The following is a 17,159-nucleotide window of genomic DNA, read 5'->3' on the forward strand; positions in this document are numbered from 1 at the left end:
CATCTCCATCGTCAGTTAACTTCCGATACTACCTGCCATCATCAACTACATCGACGTCCCCTTCATTAGACAAATATTTGTGTTCATGTTTGTTCATTTAAAAAAATCAACATGTTTGTATTCGTGTATTTTTGTTCGTTGAAAATCTAAAAAACCTACACATCTCAATTGAAAATACCCAAACGTAAACAAATAAATTAAACCAAATTACGTTAAAAAATAAAATAAATCATCATAAAATAGCAAAACGATTAAAAACAAAAACTTAAATAAACTCCTGTAACACGGGAGGATCAAACTAATGTGTGTGTGTATATATTATAGGTTATTAATATGATACAAAAGAAAAATGAAGCTATTATATGGGAGCTACTGTTAACTAACAACAATATATAGCATCCATCAAGAATGGTCAATCTGCCTACGCATACTCATCCACATTAAGTCATTAACTTGCAGTTTGCATTCATGTTGTATCTGCATAATTATTATTTATTTTATCATTATTCAATGATTGTTTGAGGTTAATACTATTCTAGCACTCACCACTCCTATTATGTGTGCAGTGTCTTGTATCTTGAACCGTTGTAACGGCTAAGCAAGTTATTATCTTAACTGTGTTTGTCCACTTGATCTGTCTTCTGGAATAAATTAAGCAAATTGCTAAGCAAGGTATCCCAACTCATTAAAATACAATTATAAACTACAACATTGAACACCATATGTTAAAACTAATTTGTTTTATCAGCAATACGAAATGAAGGTCGTGCAAACAGGCCATCTATAGCAAACAACAATGACGAAAGAAAAATCAAAGACCCCAACAAAGGCATTTCATCGAGTAGGTTGTGAGGCACATGGATTTAGGGCTTTTATGAAGGTGAGAGACGTACAGAAGCTGCTGGAATGATAAAATCATGATGCTGCAGAGTTTGCTTCTGAACCGGCATGATCTTCAACATGATGAACCCAGCCCACGGAGGATTTGACCGATGATGATCTGCCACTGATTGATCTGATGGTAAAAGAGCTTGATCAACAATGTTCTCTCATTCCTAAAAACTCTAAAGAAATCAGTGGTACGTTTTAATAAGTTGCTAATCCAGTAACAAAGAGCGTGATCAACATGACGCCATCGGTAGATGGCAGGCAGTAGATGAAGACGATGGACGCTATTGTACGAGGTTAAACATTGGATAAACCTAGTCCATTTAGCTAAACGAGTTCACAGATTCGTCTCAAAACTAACCCAAACCTTGGATAAACTCTAACCTGCGAAATTCATTTGACGTTCTTGGCACCTTAGCCAAATTTCGCATTGCTACAGTACACAAAGTTATGGAAAAAGATGTCTTAACCTCAAATACTCTCATCACGCTATAGAATTTAGATATTTTGATCGTAGTTGAGCGAGACATTACACTAAGTTATAAAGTCTACACCTGTTTAACCAAAACGACAAAGACCAGTTTGATTAAAAACACAAAACGTATATAAATGTGTACGTTAAACTAAACTGTCATAGTATGCATTCAACAATCACAACACAAACCACGCGTCTTGCCAAACGTCAGGAACTTTAAATATCCTCCGGTCATAAAACTAGCCACAAACTGAATATTAACCACATATACATACATATTGAGGCATTCCTACATTAATATCTAAAAGTTCATTCATGATTGTCTTCTAAGTGCGATATAGCGGCAGCATTTTGGTTCACGGTCAAGAACATTTTTGTGGAAGTGTTTCAAAGGCAGATACGGTGTTTTCAAATTTGATTCGGTGAAGAGGGGCCCCGCTTTGCTTAATGGCACACGCTTGCTTGTCTTCAAGAGGGCACCGGGCCTTCAACATTGAAAACACGTGATTGTTCAAACGTCTTGCTTTCTTCATAGCTTCTAGTAGCACTTCCCATCCCTGTACATAAATATAAGTGTGTTGACGAATATAATATTCACACAAACATGTAGAATAAATAGAATCAGCACGAGCCAACAAGCTTTAGATTGACGCAAGTAGATATCATACTTGTGATAATTAACGTTTAAAAAAAAGTTATCGCCTTATCTGAACCTGAGATAAGTGAGGACTCTTATTTGACGGTCCGGTTGTGGCACTGTCAACTTCGGCGATATTCAAAACTTGATAAGAGAAGTCAAAGAGCTCAAAATGGAGTTGTTGACCAAGCAAGTAGATTATTGTGCAACCACCCCATGCCACGGAATCCCCCAACATTTCATGGTTGTTTGGAGGTGCTTGCATACAATCTTCCAAGTATTCCTGCAATTAAACATTTAATACCAGTACAATTAAAAAATTTAGCTTAATAGGAAACAAGTCGCTTTATAAACTGATTATTATTAAAATAAAACAAATCTTTGACTAAAAGTGACCCACCCTTTTTGACTCATTGCCCAACCACCTGAAAACCATTTGGTTTTGGTTTTTTCGGTTTTCGGTTTAGGTTCAGTTTCTTCAACTTTGTCATTTGGGCTAACTCATTTTGTCAAGTATTAACTTACTGATCATACATCTAGGCTAAAAGCCTAAAATATTTAGGTTACACTATTTATTAAATTCTCATAAATTACTTAAAACTGAGAATTAAAAATGCAAATCAATAATTAAAAATAAAAATAAATAAATTCGGTTCGGTTTCGGAATTTGCCATTTGGGCTTGAAATTTTGGGGGCAAAATAAAAATTGGCCAAAGATTCAAATTTTGGGCTAATTTTACTTTTGTTAATTACTAATTAATTGATTATTACACTTTTGGGCTAATATATAGGTTACACTATCTATTAAATTCATATAAATTACTTAAAACTCAAATTAAAACTGAAAATCAATAAATTCGGCTTTTTCGGTTTTAATTACTTGCAAAACTGAAACAAAACCGAAGGACCGGTTTTATGAAAACATAAAACCAAACCATCAGTTTTCATCTAGGTTCGATTATTTCGGTTCACTTTTTCGGTATTTTGGTTTCATGCACACCGATGGGCACTTACTATTTGAAGACCACTAAAAATTCGATAAAATCCTTCGATGTTGTAATATCAATAAAACCCGTCTTCGGTGCAGCACTCCATTTAGTGCAGTATTTATCAAGTGCAGCACTCGTGAAGGCAAGTGCATATTCAAGCACACTTCCAGTATTTAAGTTAGCCTTGTACAATAAATCTGCAACCAAAAAACACTCAACTTTACCATAAAACTGTAATAAGATTATAAGGGATTGTGTACTGTTAGCATACCAGCAGCTTCCGCTTGTTTTGACATTGTGTAAAAGGGTGCGGGATTTACACGGTTGCTTGAAACAATAGCAGCAGTGGCTGATTTAAAGAGAGTGACTACAGGGGTATTTCCGTCTTCTTGTGATTGTAGGATTTGACCATCGGTACCAGGTATTAGCCCTAACCATGAGGCTACTTGCATGAACTGGGTTGTGTCAACTTCTCTCTGTTAAACGTCAATATTTATTTATGCATAGTTGTTACTGTAAAAAAATAAAAAGTAGTTATTAGATGTTAAGAAAATGCCAGCTCACTAAAACGATATCGAGCAGGCCCATCCAATATAGAGCACTTCCAACTTCCTTAATCCCGTGTAAAATCTCGGTTTTGAGTTCGGTTTTGGATTGCCACTTAAGAAGTTCTTTCACAAGCCTCATACACCCTGAATAAGGAATAAATACTTCAGATGGCTCCCACTATAAAATTCCAAAATAGCTTGTTTTTATCATATTTAAAGCATTAACTGTTTATAAATTATGCACCTGTTACGCCGCCATCAAATGGGAGCAAACCGATAGACTTTGGAAGTACTTCTTGCAATCCAGTTATCATTGGCTCAAGGGTTGTTATCTGAGTTAGTTGCAACAAACCATCAAAAAAACGTACTATTCTGTTTATTGGGTTTAACCAAACAAACCAAATTCAAAATTTTGTATATCCGATAACCAATACGACAACCGAATTCGCAATTTGGATATGGTTGATAACCAAACCGAAAACCGAATTCGCAATTCGGATCGAATTTATTGGTCACGGATACGGTTCAGTTTTCAGATTTTTTGGTCTTTGGCTATTTTCACACCCCAGCTTTTACCATATCCTTATTAGTCCAAACCAGGGGTGTGCATGAAACAAAAATAACCGACCGTACCTGAAATAACTGACAGTGTTATGTTCTTTTAAAGATCGAATTTCTGGCTTGGTTTCATTTTGCATGTACCGAAAATCGAAGAAACAAACCAAAACCATAAAAAACCGGAATAACCAACTTTTGTTATAAAATTTATGAATTATAATTTTAATTTTTGATTGTTAAGCAACATAAAAAAATTAATAAATATTGTAGCCCATATATTTTAGGCTTAAATGTGTAATAATCAAATGCTAAAAAATTTTCAGACCTAAATGTGTAATAATCAATTAATCATTAAAAGATTTTAGGCACAAATTCATTATTTTGGGCCTTTTCTTTTCGGCCCAATGGCCCATAAATCAAGCCCAAATGGCAAAACAAAAAAAAACCGAATGGTTATCAAAAACCGAATTTCGTTTTTGGTTTGGATTAAGCCCAAACCGACCCGTGCACACCCCTAGTCCAAAATATTAAAAATTATAACTACAATTTGTAAACACCTTAGTTGAAATATGATCCAGTAAGGCTCGAATAAGCCATGGCAATGATCTGGTACCCAGAAGCCGTACAATGGAGAACATGTGAGGTAAACCAAAGAACCCACTATGTAATCGAGCAAAGCTTTGGTGTGCTAAGTTTAACTCCTAAAATCCCACAAATTAATAAGATAACTGTAAGTAAAATGAAAAAAATATCAATATGGTGATGGTTTTATGTAGTGATTAAATTTACTGGAGTTCCACAGTAGAAGTTTGGTTTGGCATATGGAACTGATGGTTTCTGTACAGGAGCAGATGGTACTTTTGATGATCGAACAAAGCGTTGAGTTGTGTTACATAGGATGAAGTTTGGTAAAAAATCATTTTGCATCTCCGTCCAAATCTAGAAAAAGACAAAGTTACCCTTCTGAACATTGGATTAAAGTAATATGCATAACAAAAGGTAATTAACATTAAAATGGTCTAGAGGAACTAGTTATCAATCACTGACTGTAACAAAGAGAAAGATAAGTGAAATATGTAACAGCACAACACATTTATTAATGTAACAATAATAATGATGATGATGATGATGATTTTAAACCTGAGAAGCAAGTCGACTTGAGTAAGAAACAAGAGAGACGTTTTCCATCATCTCACTTAGCATAATACTGAAAGAATCTATAGTGAGATCCCGTGACAAGAATTCATGAGTCATCTGTAAGATTTCCAATAGCTTTTCCAGTTCCTGAATAAAAGTTTAAAAGAAAACCCATCAAATCACAACAAAAATTACAAAGTGCCCGTTACAAAGACTTTAAAAAACAAGAAAAATAAAAGTTATTAACTTATTATTACTTACAACTATAGCACACAAGTCCTGTGATTCAAAACGATCAAACAAAAACTCAAGATTCTCTCTAAATAATTTGTTCATCCTCTCAGCAATCAAACTCCTCAAGTTGATCGTCCTTCCAATTAACTGCAAGTTACATATAATTACATATGTATGAGAAAAATAACAGAAAACCTTAATTATAAATAACTACATATGATATAAAGATAGAGCCTAAATATTATTACCTTGACCCGTTTCATGTTGAGTAGGGCGGTGAATCTCATTGGGCGAACAGAAAACTTTTCTCCATTATCCAGTGTGAAAAGGAACGACGGGTCAAGAAGCTCGCTAAAAAAATAAATATACCATTTGTAAAAACTAAATTTAAAAACAAAAAAAAATGCAAAAATGAAGGTGTGAGAATACCTAGCAGCCCAACTTTTGTAATGTGTAAATATAGACTCGCACAATCTTGACACAAATATATCAAAACAGTTATCCACCTGCAAAAAGATTGTACTACTTAGAAAGCCAAATACAAGGTCAACAAACTCATTTTAGTAAATTACCTCAGCTTCAATCTCGTCATAGAGAAACCGTTGCTTAAGCACAACAAGCGCATGTTGAGCAGAATCATTGTATATGTCAAATGGCATTAAAACACTTTCAAGAAGACCACCATTTTGTGAATCCAATACATGATCAACCAACATCCAAGGAAGAGAGCAATCAATAGGAAACTGCAATAATAGTGTAAATACAAAAGGTTTAAATATTGCCCACGTGTGACCAATATTATCAATCAGGCTTTAGATAGTTTCATCAATACTTATTTTAATTTTAAACATACAATTGTTGAAATTTCTTACACCACGATGTTATGCGGCTATGTTTCAGTCTTACCTGAATGACACGAGAAGATTCCAAATAAAATTCTCTAAACCATAAGAAACCAAGATCCGTCAAATTCGCAACAGTAACTGAAATATAAGAAAGAGTTAATTGCCCGTTTGCCCCCTGTGGTTTGTCAAACTAGCACGTTTGCCCCCAGTGGTTCCGAAATAGCACCATTGCCCCCAGTGATGAAGCCAGTAGTGAGTAATCGAGTGTGGATTTGGTTGATATCGAATTGGGTTTTGCAATTTGGGATGTGGATTAGGGTTTGGTGAATTGAGTTCCATGGCTGGTGGTTTGAATTGATGATGCAGCAGGTTACCATTTGGGGGTTTGGTTTACTGGAGAGTGTTGCAGGGATAATAATAATAATAATAATAATAATAATAATAATAATAATAATAATAATAAACGGTGAAAAGACGAAAATACCCTAAACTTTCTGACACCAAACGGTGAAAACTAACGGACGTTCATGTTTGGGGGCACCCGGGTACTAAAAAAACAACCTCAGGGGGCAATGGTGCTATTTCGGAACCACTGGGGGCAAACGTGCTAGTTTGACAAACCACAGGGGGCAAACGGGCAATTAACTCTATAAGAAAAGAATATAAAAAAGTTAATGCAGCTATATCATTAATTACTGAAAGTCTGAAACCACAATTAGGCCTGTAAACGGACTGAACTTTCAGTGAACTGCTAGTGAACTGTTAGACAGGAAGTTCGTTTACTTGATAAGCGAACAAACATGAACAAAAAATTGTTCATTTAGTTAAACAAGCAAACATAAATAAATGTAACATTCGTTAGTTATGTTCCTTAGTTTATGTGTGTTTTTCATTCGTTTATATATTCAGTTAAACTATTTAAATCCACTATAATTTAATTTAGTCTCGTTTTATTATATTTTTAGGCCCGACGGATTGATGTTTACGTTTAATTTTAATTAGTGTTCGCTCTGCTTATTTTTGTTCATCTATGTTCAGTTATGTTCGTCCGTTTATGTTTGTGAACCGTTCGTTATACTACTAACGAACACGAACATGCCCAATTTCTTAACTAACAAACACGACCACCAAACCCCCATTCGTTTCATCGTTCGTGTTTGATCGTTTATTAAGCTAAAGTTAAACGAACGCACACGAACATGTCTGGTTCGGTTCGTCTACAAGACTAACCCCAATGAATTAATAACTTTTTCCTTATAATATATAGAGATTTCAAATCCTCAAATTCAATACTTTCCTTCCATAAGCCAAGCATCAGAATATAACAAAGTAGTATCTGCTACTGACAACAGTCAACAAGATGAAGGGATACCTGAATAGTCTAGAATATGTAGGAAAAAACTAAGCTTGTAGAAAAAGGTTTCCAATTGTTTCAAATCATTTACAGGAATGTCAGAGCTACTATTCCCAAACAGCCCTCCTGGCTTCCTCATATTACCACCAGATACCACCTCATATATCAAAAACTGCAAGCAATGAACCTGAAGAAATGGAAGATAAGACAACTGATTGTTGATGATTTAGAAGAAACAGAAACAGCAATAAATGTGACAAAATGAGGTAATCTGATAACGGGTCAAAATGGGTTTGGGTCTAACCATGTAATATTGGTAGCGGTCAATTGGGTTTATCGGAAACAAAGTTTGACCGAAAATTTAAATAAAAATTAGTGTCAGATTAGGAGTGTAAAGTTCTGACACAACAAAAAAACATGGCACGAATCCAACACAAAATTCACGGATTTCGGGTTGCTATAAACAGGTTCGGGTATAAACAGGTTCAGGTCAGTATCAGGTCAAACTCACGAACCCATTTAGCTAAACGGGTCGTGTTCGGGTAAACCCGGCGGGTTTGCAGGTTGACCAGTTTAACCCATTTATTTTATTATTTTATCATTTTATTTTTTTTAAATGTGTATTATGTTATAATTTAAATTGGCTGGGTATTTATGCCAAGACTTAAACAAAAAATGTAATTGATTTATTTTGTGTAAAATTGTAAATTTAAAGTATTAATATGTGAAAACCATAAAAAAATTATAATAAAAAAACTTTTGGGTCACTCATGTCGAGTTTGGTCAACCCACAAGTATGTGTGGCGTGTCCAGTTCACGTGTCTAACACAATTTTCAGGCTTGGGTTCGCAAAAGTTTGGCACCCCAAGTCAGATATTATTACAAAAGTAAAATTATTTCAATAATAATATTAGCTAAGTAAAAAGATTCAGAAGACTTTTATACATTATAAAACACTTTTAGCTACTTTAGACCATTTCATCCGTTACTTTTTAAGCTGAATTTTAGCATTTTACATGTTTGACGTGTTAGAGATACACCATAGCCCAAATGACCCATAAATAAGTATATCAGTTGAAATTGCAACCTATGATACAAGTCCAAAAGTTCACCTGTGCAGCAGTTGGTGCAACTGCCCTTGGAAAAAAGAAGTTTCCTTTGTTTTCTTCACTTCCATGTTGTGAACTTTGCAACTCAGATTCAGGTTTGGTAGTGTTAGCCATCCAATCAGCTGAAAGGGTTCGCATATCAGACAGTATCCTGAAAAACCATCAAAAAAGTATCATATAGGTTTATCACATAAACAAAAAATCAGTTTATAGTAAAACTATTTATACAAATACAAGATAAACAGTTGATGCTGGCCTGCAAAGGTCCTTTTTCTTTCTGAATGTAGTGCGTAACATGGCTGCTAATGTGTTTTGTACAAAATCTTGAACTTCAGCATGAACAGTTTCCCATAAGGCATCTGCCACTAATGTGTCACACCTCTGCATCATTGACCCAATGCTTTTTATGTAGCTCACAAGTTCAACTAAAGCTTTCCTTTCATCACTACTGTAATTATAGCGTACCACCTGAGAAAAAATTACAAATTTTGACTTTTATGTGGCAGAAGATAAAAAAGAAATCAATGAAAACAACATCTACAAGTAGCATATTTTTTCAACATATCGATTAAAGGTGTGCTTGGATGTGATTATGTAATATTGAATTGTTATATTTGATAATCGGTTGTAATAAAATGGGTTGTTAACAATAGTGTTTGGGTGCAGATTTCTTGTTTATAGTTGGAATAATCAGATAGTAAAGAAAATCCTGATCATTTGAGATGGTAATACTAAAAGTTATATAAAATAGCATTTTTTGTGATGAGTAGTAAAGAGAGTTTGTGAAAAAGAATAAAAGAGTTTGTGAAACATAATAAAAGGTTTCGAATTAGATTTTAAAAGGGGGCTATTAAGTAATTTCACTTTACTCTTACATGATCAGTTTCAATATTACATAAAGTGTGGAAATCTAATATAAAAGAAAAGGAATAAAGAATAAGAGATATCTGCAGGGGCTAAACTAAAGATTGTTGAATTCAGGAGCCAAAAACTGAAACTCCATTCCTTCAGTTTTCTTTTTTTCATTTCTAGATTTTATTAATTGTTTATGAGCAAAAACAAATAAATGGAGACCTTTTCATAATCAGAAACTGATGATGTCATTTCACCCGACTCAACAAAGTCCTTGCAGGGCCGTGAGAATTTCCACGCGCATTGCTCCCAAATGCGACAACTCCATCGGCTTAAAAGCTGAAATCCTTCAACAACCATATCATACATACACCCTTTGACTTCCTTTGACCATTCAATATCTGCACTTTCAATCGTCTTCAATAATGCCAGCTGCAAAAAAATGGGGAATACAATTATCATTAAGACACTCACATACAAATATTCACATTAGAATAAACAGATTATTAAGTCCATAAACATAGAATACATATGGGCCTGTAAATAAAACGAGCGTTCATGAATCCTTCGGTGGGAAGTTCATTTATGTTGTTTATCAATAAACGAAGGAAGATGAACAAAAATGTTCTAGTTAAACGAACGAGCATGAACACATGTCTCGTTATGCTCACGAACATTCGTTTGTGTTCACAAATATATGTTCACATTTACAGTCATTTATGTTTGTTTATGTTTGTCAGTTTACCTTTGTCTAAATTTGTTCGTTTACGTTTGATAATATACTCATTTAAAGTTTTTAGGCTCATTACAATTTAGTCTAGTTTTAATAAATATTTCAGACTAACACATAGTTGTTCAAATTTTTTAGGCTGATTACAGTTTAGTCTAGTTTAATAAATGTTTAGGCCAAACACATTAATTGTTCATCTATGTTTAGTTATGTTTGTTTGTTTACATTCGCAAACCATACGTTTATAATGTTATGAACAAGCACAAACACAAACACATACAGTTTATAACGAACAAACACGGACAAAGAAACCTTGTTCGTTTGATTGTTCATGTCCATTCGGTTTGTTTACAGGCGTAAATAAATAATAAACATTCACATAGAAATATAAAAAAGTAATTCAAGGAAATAAACACCTGGTTCATTGCAGAAGCAAAACGGATAGTAAAGTCGTCATGCTCAGCACGAATAGCTCCAATGTGATTTATGATCAAATAATGTCTCTGATAAGTGAAACGTGTCAAGGCAACTAAAACAAAATCAACAAAATCCAAATTCGAAGTGTTCTAATTTCTAAACACTGTTATAGAAGTCATGTCAAGTACTGACAATTCTTTAATTCATGTATATTTTTGGACAAATGCATTATAGTGCTAGGATAAATTTAAATCAGTTTTAACGTGCAAATGCTACGATGTGAGAAAAGGCCAGCATGGTCGCAATTTCGTAATTACTCTGAATAGAGTAATAGAGTAAGTACGCTACAACAAAATACAAAGTAGACTAATAATAATTACACTACTTGTAAACTGTAGTGTAATTATATCTGTAGACTAAATTAAAAGGACAATAAATGAAGGATATTCATGCACTTCACGAGGTGGGAGTTCATGAGGAGCCGGAAGACTTAACAAACGTGTTTGTGCAGAGAATTTAGGAAAGTACATAGAAAGCTCCTTCAATATTGCAGCTGGTGAAAGATGAAGATCTGGGAATGCAGGTATCACTGGATCATTCTACAAGAAATTAAAGTAACAATATATTGTTATTTTTCTTATATAAGTTGTATTACATATATGTTAAGAGTCTGAAAAGGAAAAGAAAGCAATATACCTTAAAAATAGCAATTAGTCTGTTCATCTTGACCCTTTTGTTGAGTGACTCGCTATCTTTATCTGAAGATGTTGCTAAGACAACAAGAACAGGAAGAACACGAAGAAGAACATGTCTTTCAGGGAAAAGAAGTGCAAAATCCAATTCGAGGCACTCGGTTGCATACACAATCAGAACTTGAAGGATATCTTCCACACTATCATTGATCAAGGATTTATAAAGCAAAATTTAGTGTGTTGCTTAAAAGTGTACGCTAAACCTAAACTAATAGGTAATAAATTGTCATAATATAATTCAGCTTTGTAGGATACTTGTTTGTACGAAACATTTCAACATGCAAGTTCAACAAAATGGCCCATCTTGTGCTCAAAAAAATCTGCAAAAAATACAACAGTTAGTTCTTGAAGTGGCATATTAATCAGTTTATCAAACTTCTTGAGTGTTGATATAACTTTTTTATGTAATCATGGAAACCTGTAGATCGTCTAACTCCTCTCTCATTGAATCTGTGTCTTGCCACTGAATACTGACTTGAGTAAATGTCCTGATGATCATCACATTATATTTTCATGTGTAGTATAGTATTGTGATAACAAAAAAGGAAAAAAAAATTGATGTCAAATTAGTAATTCTGTGCATGTTAGTTTTACCTTTTATACCAAGAGAAATCATTAGGTATACTTGCTTTTGCATTTTTAAGATGATCAAGTTGAACCAAAACATCAAGTAATTTCAACATGGACCAAAGATGAGTTACAGTGGGGCCATTGATGCGTCTCTCAGGCCTTGAAAACCGCTGCATATCTGCTGCTAACTACATAATTAAAAAATAAAAAGTGGTTAAAAATGTAAGAAAGAATTAATATCGAGACAAAATTGAAAGAAGATTACAAGTCATACTTTAGAAGCAGCTGATGCTTGCCATCTTTGTATCTCACGAAGCCGACTCATTTCCAAGTCCAGTACTTGATAAGTTTCTAGATACAAATCAGCTTGACTTTGCTTCATAGAATCTGGAAGCTGGACACAGTTATAGATATTATCATATCGTGACACTATATAAAAACAAAATTAAATTTAGAAAATGTTCAAGAAACCTGAGGTAGTGCTTTAACACAACTTCTGTATGCGTAGAGTACTGACACCATTTCCTTGCCTTCTTGTATAAGAGTATTCTACAAAATAACAATTATAGATATTATCATATCGTGACACCATACAAAATGCACCGAAAGATATCTTCATATCTTCAGCATTCTAATATGAAAGGTGAAATAATATAAGAGAAAAATACCAGCTGATTAAGTGCTTTTGTGTCCTCTGATAAAGACAACCGATATGCATGAACATCACTATACTCTGCAAAGAGGAGTTATGAATGAAAGAGACATAATGCCTTAAGTAAGATACTTTTGTTGTTCTTTTTAGCAATTCCAAGCACTCTGAATATGAAGCCCAAAAGGAGGAAAATAGCATATGTATGAAATCAACTTTAAGTAAAAAAAGGTTCTCAAGTTATATACTAGACATGAGGTATTAAGGTGGCAGTCAATGTATATATAATTATAAAAACCAGAGAGATGTTATAATACGCTGAATACTACATGTGACATAATAATTTATAGAAAGAAGTCGTAATAAATAGCATACCAATTGGACTAGTTGTTGCACCTCTTTCTGATGAAACCCACAATGCTGGGCCTTGGACCTCTGGTTGATCATCCTACAGATAATAAATATAAATTTTTATTTTACGGATAATAAACATGCTACATGAAGGACATTTAAATCTTTTGTCTTGATTCAAATAATTCATGGCTTGTACATATTTATAATGAACCAACAGAGAAAACGTACCATTGACCTTTTGCAAACACTAACAATCATAATAACAAGTAGGAACTATTAAGACTTACAACACTAACAATTATTATTATTATTATTATTATTATAACCTAATTGAAGTATAGTGCTGCAATAATAATAATAATAATAAGTTGAGATGATTTGCAAGTAAATGGTAAAATTGAGTTCATAATACCTCCAAGGAGAATGTAGAAAGAGCGGCGATAGCTTCTTCAACAGGAACAGCCGCCATGGAGATCTGTTAGGTCAAATAACAATAATAAAACCTAATTCATTCAACGACGAATAATTTATTAAGATAAATAAATTGACTGACAGCACTATACTAATACTACCTGATGATGAATTGAATTGAAGAATGAATGAATCGGTATTGGTGTGATTGAAATCAGATCCAAAAAGTGAGACAGAAATGGAAGTGTTAATTCGTGATATTTTCTAATTCTAAATGCTAATGACGACGTCGTGGAACCCACACACACTACTGAACTGATAATGACTACTCAACCAATTCGGTTATAGATTCCATTACACAAGATTGGCAGTGTATAATTCTAACTAATCCTCTGATTATTTATATCTTATTTTGTAAGGGTGTTCAAAAATAAGTTTGAATCGAGTCGGCTCAATTTGTAAATTAGCCGGTGGTTGATTTAAACCATATGGGAATTATGTGTGTGTATGTAAGGCTTTTGTTTGTTCTTCTTAGTCAAAAATGATAATGAAAGTGTATTGTATTGATCCAACATAACCGTTTTACAATAGGTTCGTATACATATATAGTGCTCAAGAGGAATCTTTTTCTGGATCGTTACTCCCTTGGCCTAGTCTATTATCCACCAGTTCCTCCCTGACTTTGGCAAGAGACTTGCTATTACCCGTTGGACATCTCCTTTCCTCCTAAAGTACGTATGTTCCAGTTCTGTCTTGTGACCAGACCAATAGCGATCAGTCTGTCGTTGACCTTGGCTCTTGTCTTGGTGTGCACCGGATACCATTGGGTCAGGCCTTACTTCTTGGGCTTGTCTGTCTTATTGCTGCATATTTGGCCCTGCGAGCCCAATCCCGACGTAGTCTCTTCAAATCCCCCAGTCTATTATCCTTGTTATTTATGACAAGGATAATGAGCTCAGTTCCAGCCTGTCTTCCACTTTCTTCTACTTTTTCTGATTCTGGGAAAGATAGCTTCTGGGTCAATCTCATGGGCAAAGTCCATCTTCACTTAAACTTTGGCCCAATACACTTTCCTGGCCCAACCTCGATACATGATATAAGCGGTAAAACATGTGGTGTAAATTGAACGCGCACACTTACCCACACCGTCATTATACACTGGTTAATACATCCCATCACCATAAGCTCTTCACTTACCTCTCTTTCTTTTATCCCACCATCATAGCCTCCCGGCGACTTATCCTTTTCTGGCTGACCTTTCCTCTCATCATTTTCCGATCAGGTTAGTGTTCATTACGCCTTTGTTTTACATCTTCGATCACTTCTGTCCTTACTCAAGAAAAAATGCTTACATTCTGTTCGCGATATCATATTCCATTGTCGTTATCTTCGATCTTGCCAAAGCCTCATGAGACGGCTATCAGCCATCCTAATCTCATTCCGTTGTATACCAAAAACCTGGAATGTGATAACATTCGTTATCCCCTTACTGACTTTCAAACAACGTTGTTGAAGTTTCATAAATTAGGGTTTCACAAGTTCATCCGTTGGGTTTTCTACGGGTTACTCATTTTGAGATCGCCTGTCGTGCCATGGGAGGCTTCGCTACAGTGCCCTTGTTCCGTCGATTCTATCGCCTCAAAGCCGATGGTGACTAGTTCACCTTTGAGCGTCGTTCAGCCAAGAAGCAACCGCCTTGTTACTCGAAGATGCCTACCAGGTTTTATCCTTGGGATTGGACGAATAGTTTTTTCTTTGTCTCTCCTAACTTTGCCCCTGGTCTTCATAGGTGTCGTCGTGTGACAGCCCCCATTCATGATCTAGCCCTTCGCCCGCCTACGAACCAGGATGACCTGTATAGGTTGCTTATTAATAATCCAACAGAAGCCATGACTTATCTCGAACCTCTGTTATATATGGCCGGATTGAGTCAGATATGGTCTGACCCCTCTACCCGGGCGGCCGTGTTCGAGGGTGACCGAGATCCTCATCCCCTTGTTTACCCTTTCCTTCTAGTGTGTTACCATATATTTTTGGGTTACTAAATTTATTTACGTTTCGTGCAGAAATGAGTTTGAAAGAAATCCTCCATAAGGGCTCCATGAAAACCGCTGAGTTCGTCAAACTCCCCGTAACACCAGTGACCAGCTCAGAGATTGACCCATCGTCGTTGGACCGATCTACACCGGACTCCCTTCCTCGTGTGGAAGACACCCCCAAACGTAAGAATCAGTTGTTAGATGTTTTCGATGCTTCCATGAAGAACCGGTTAAGAAGCTCCAGGCGTCCTTATCTGGGTCAGTCATCCTCCTTTCGTCCCGTTGCCCAGTCTCCTACTAAGGTCGTTGATCTGGACTCCGAGTTTGCATTTCCGGTGGTCACTGCAATAGAAGGACATCAGGGTACCAGTTCTCATTCCGATCAGGTTGACCCCAAAGGGAAACACCCTGAAGAATCCAAATCACTTCCCCAAGATCGCCTTCCCTCAAAACCTGAAGAGCCTATTGGTGGCAAAGTATTCGTCGCCAAATGGAGATTGGACGTGGGCTCATCCGTGTTTATTCCTCAACAAGCACATGACTTTCTCACAGAGGTTATTCCCCCGGTGGACTTTACACATATCCGAGCTTTGAGTGTGGATGATTTGGTGGGTGAGTTTGGGACACATCTCTATCGTGCCTTAGCGTTGGGGGCAGCCACCTGTCAGGCGGTTATTGAAGCAGACCAAATATTGCAATAGAATCAAGAGGAAATCGATAAGTTGGAGCATACAATCGAGAAAGACAAACAAAGGATCCAATATTTGAGGCAGAAGGTTGTCTTGGCTGAAGAGAAAGCCTTAGAGACGTCCGGATTGGAGGCGAATATGAAAACTTCTTAGGATCGGACTGTCCAGTTGTCAGCCGATCTCTCTATGGCTCAGGAGCGAGTCACTGCACTGGAAACTCAGTATGCTGCAGCTTAGGCTAACCAGGAGAAGTTTTAGGAGGTAAGTGTTTTTCGATTTATTTTTTTTCTGTCTTCGTGATTTGTCTAACTATTTGTGGCCTTGTTGACAGTTGGAAGCTAGTTTCTAACAAGAGCAAGAGGCACATGAGGGTTTGAAGCGTAAGGTCGATGTGATATGGGCTCAGAAGGATCAGCTAATCGGGGATCTTCGCAAAGAATGTGAGAAGTTGCAGCGGGAACGTGACGACCACAAAGCCGACTGAGTTTGGATGGTGGTGGAAGGGTTTAAGCTGGTGTATGAGCGGGCCAGGTCTTGTCGGGAAACTTGTCAGGTCAGAGATGTTTTGAATAGGGATGTCTTTGCGTCTGGTTTCCGGCATGGTTTGAAGGCTGGTTACGATTATCAAGCTCGGGTGGTTCCTATCCTTGAGGTACCTTCATTTTCAGAAACTGCTGAGGTCGAGGCTGAGGAGGCTTTTATGGCTTACAATGCTCATGAGCCCCCGATCTTGCAGCAGCTCTCCACTACCCCTGATGCATCAGTGAATGAAATCAAAGCTCTGTCTTCAGTGGTTGATCCCCCGTCGCCTTACCCGTAGTCATGCAGTCGTTGTCGATCATGGGTAGCAGTTGTCTTTTGTGAACTTTATATGTTTTATATGGATATTTGTAATGTTGACCCTTAAGGGTTTAGGTTTGTA

General features: G+C 36.0%; 1 long non-coding RNA gene and 1 pseudogene across 2 annotated transcripts; one reads left to right on the forward strand and one right to left on the reverse strand.

Moving 5' to 3' along the window:
• Positions 1-1,496: 1,496 nt before the first annotated feature.
• LOC143615245 (protein PIR-like) lies at positions 1,497-13,568 on the reverse strand (annotated as a pseudogene). Its single transcript, XR_013150435.1, has 28 exons — positions 13,511-13,568; positions 13,120-13,192; positions 12,764-12,828; positions 12,567-12,644; positions 12,370-12,489; positions 12,120-12,283; positions 11,944-12,013; positions 11,781-11,845; positions 11,470-11,665; positions 11,221-11,372; positions 10,773-10,866; positions 9,849-10,058; positions 8,778-9,242; positions 7,684-7,852; positions 6,373-6,449; positions 6,039-6,209; positions 5,896-5,972; positions 5,715-5,817; positions 5,494-5,613; positions 5,236-5,379; positions 4,885-5,034; positions 4,653-4,796; positions 3,782-3,869; positions 3,554-3,681; positions 3,261-3,465; positions 3,015-3,186; positions 2,077-2,283; positions 1,497-1,920 (listed from the first exon to the last, which is right to left on the reverse strand). The product of XR_013150435.1 is annotated as a protein PIR-like (transcript).
• LOC143615246 (uncharacterized) lies at positions 6,226-7,101 on the forward strand. The gene is made up of 2 exons (XR_013150437.1): positions 6,226-6,466; positions 6,971-7,101. It is a non-coding gene; the product is annotated as an uncharacterized LOC143615246 (long non-coding RNA).
• Positions 13,569-17,159: the final 3,591 nt, after the last annotated feature.

The sequence above is a fragment of the Bidens hawaiensis genome, unplaced genomic scaffold (genome assembly GCF_021521415.1).
Source record: "Bidens hawaiensis isolate Kalapana, Puna unplaced genomic scaffold, B.hawaiensis_p1.1 tig00042337_1, whole genome shotgun sequence".
NCBI lineage: Eukaryota > Viridiplantae > Streptophyta > Magnoliopsida > Asterales > Asteraceae > Bidens > Bidens hawaiensis.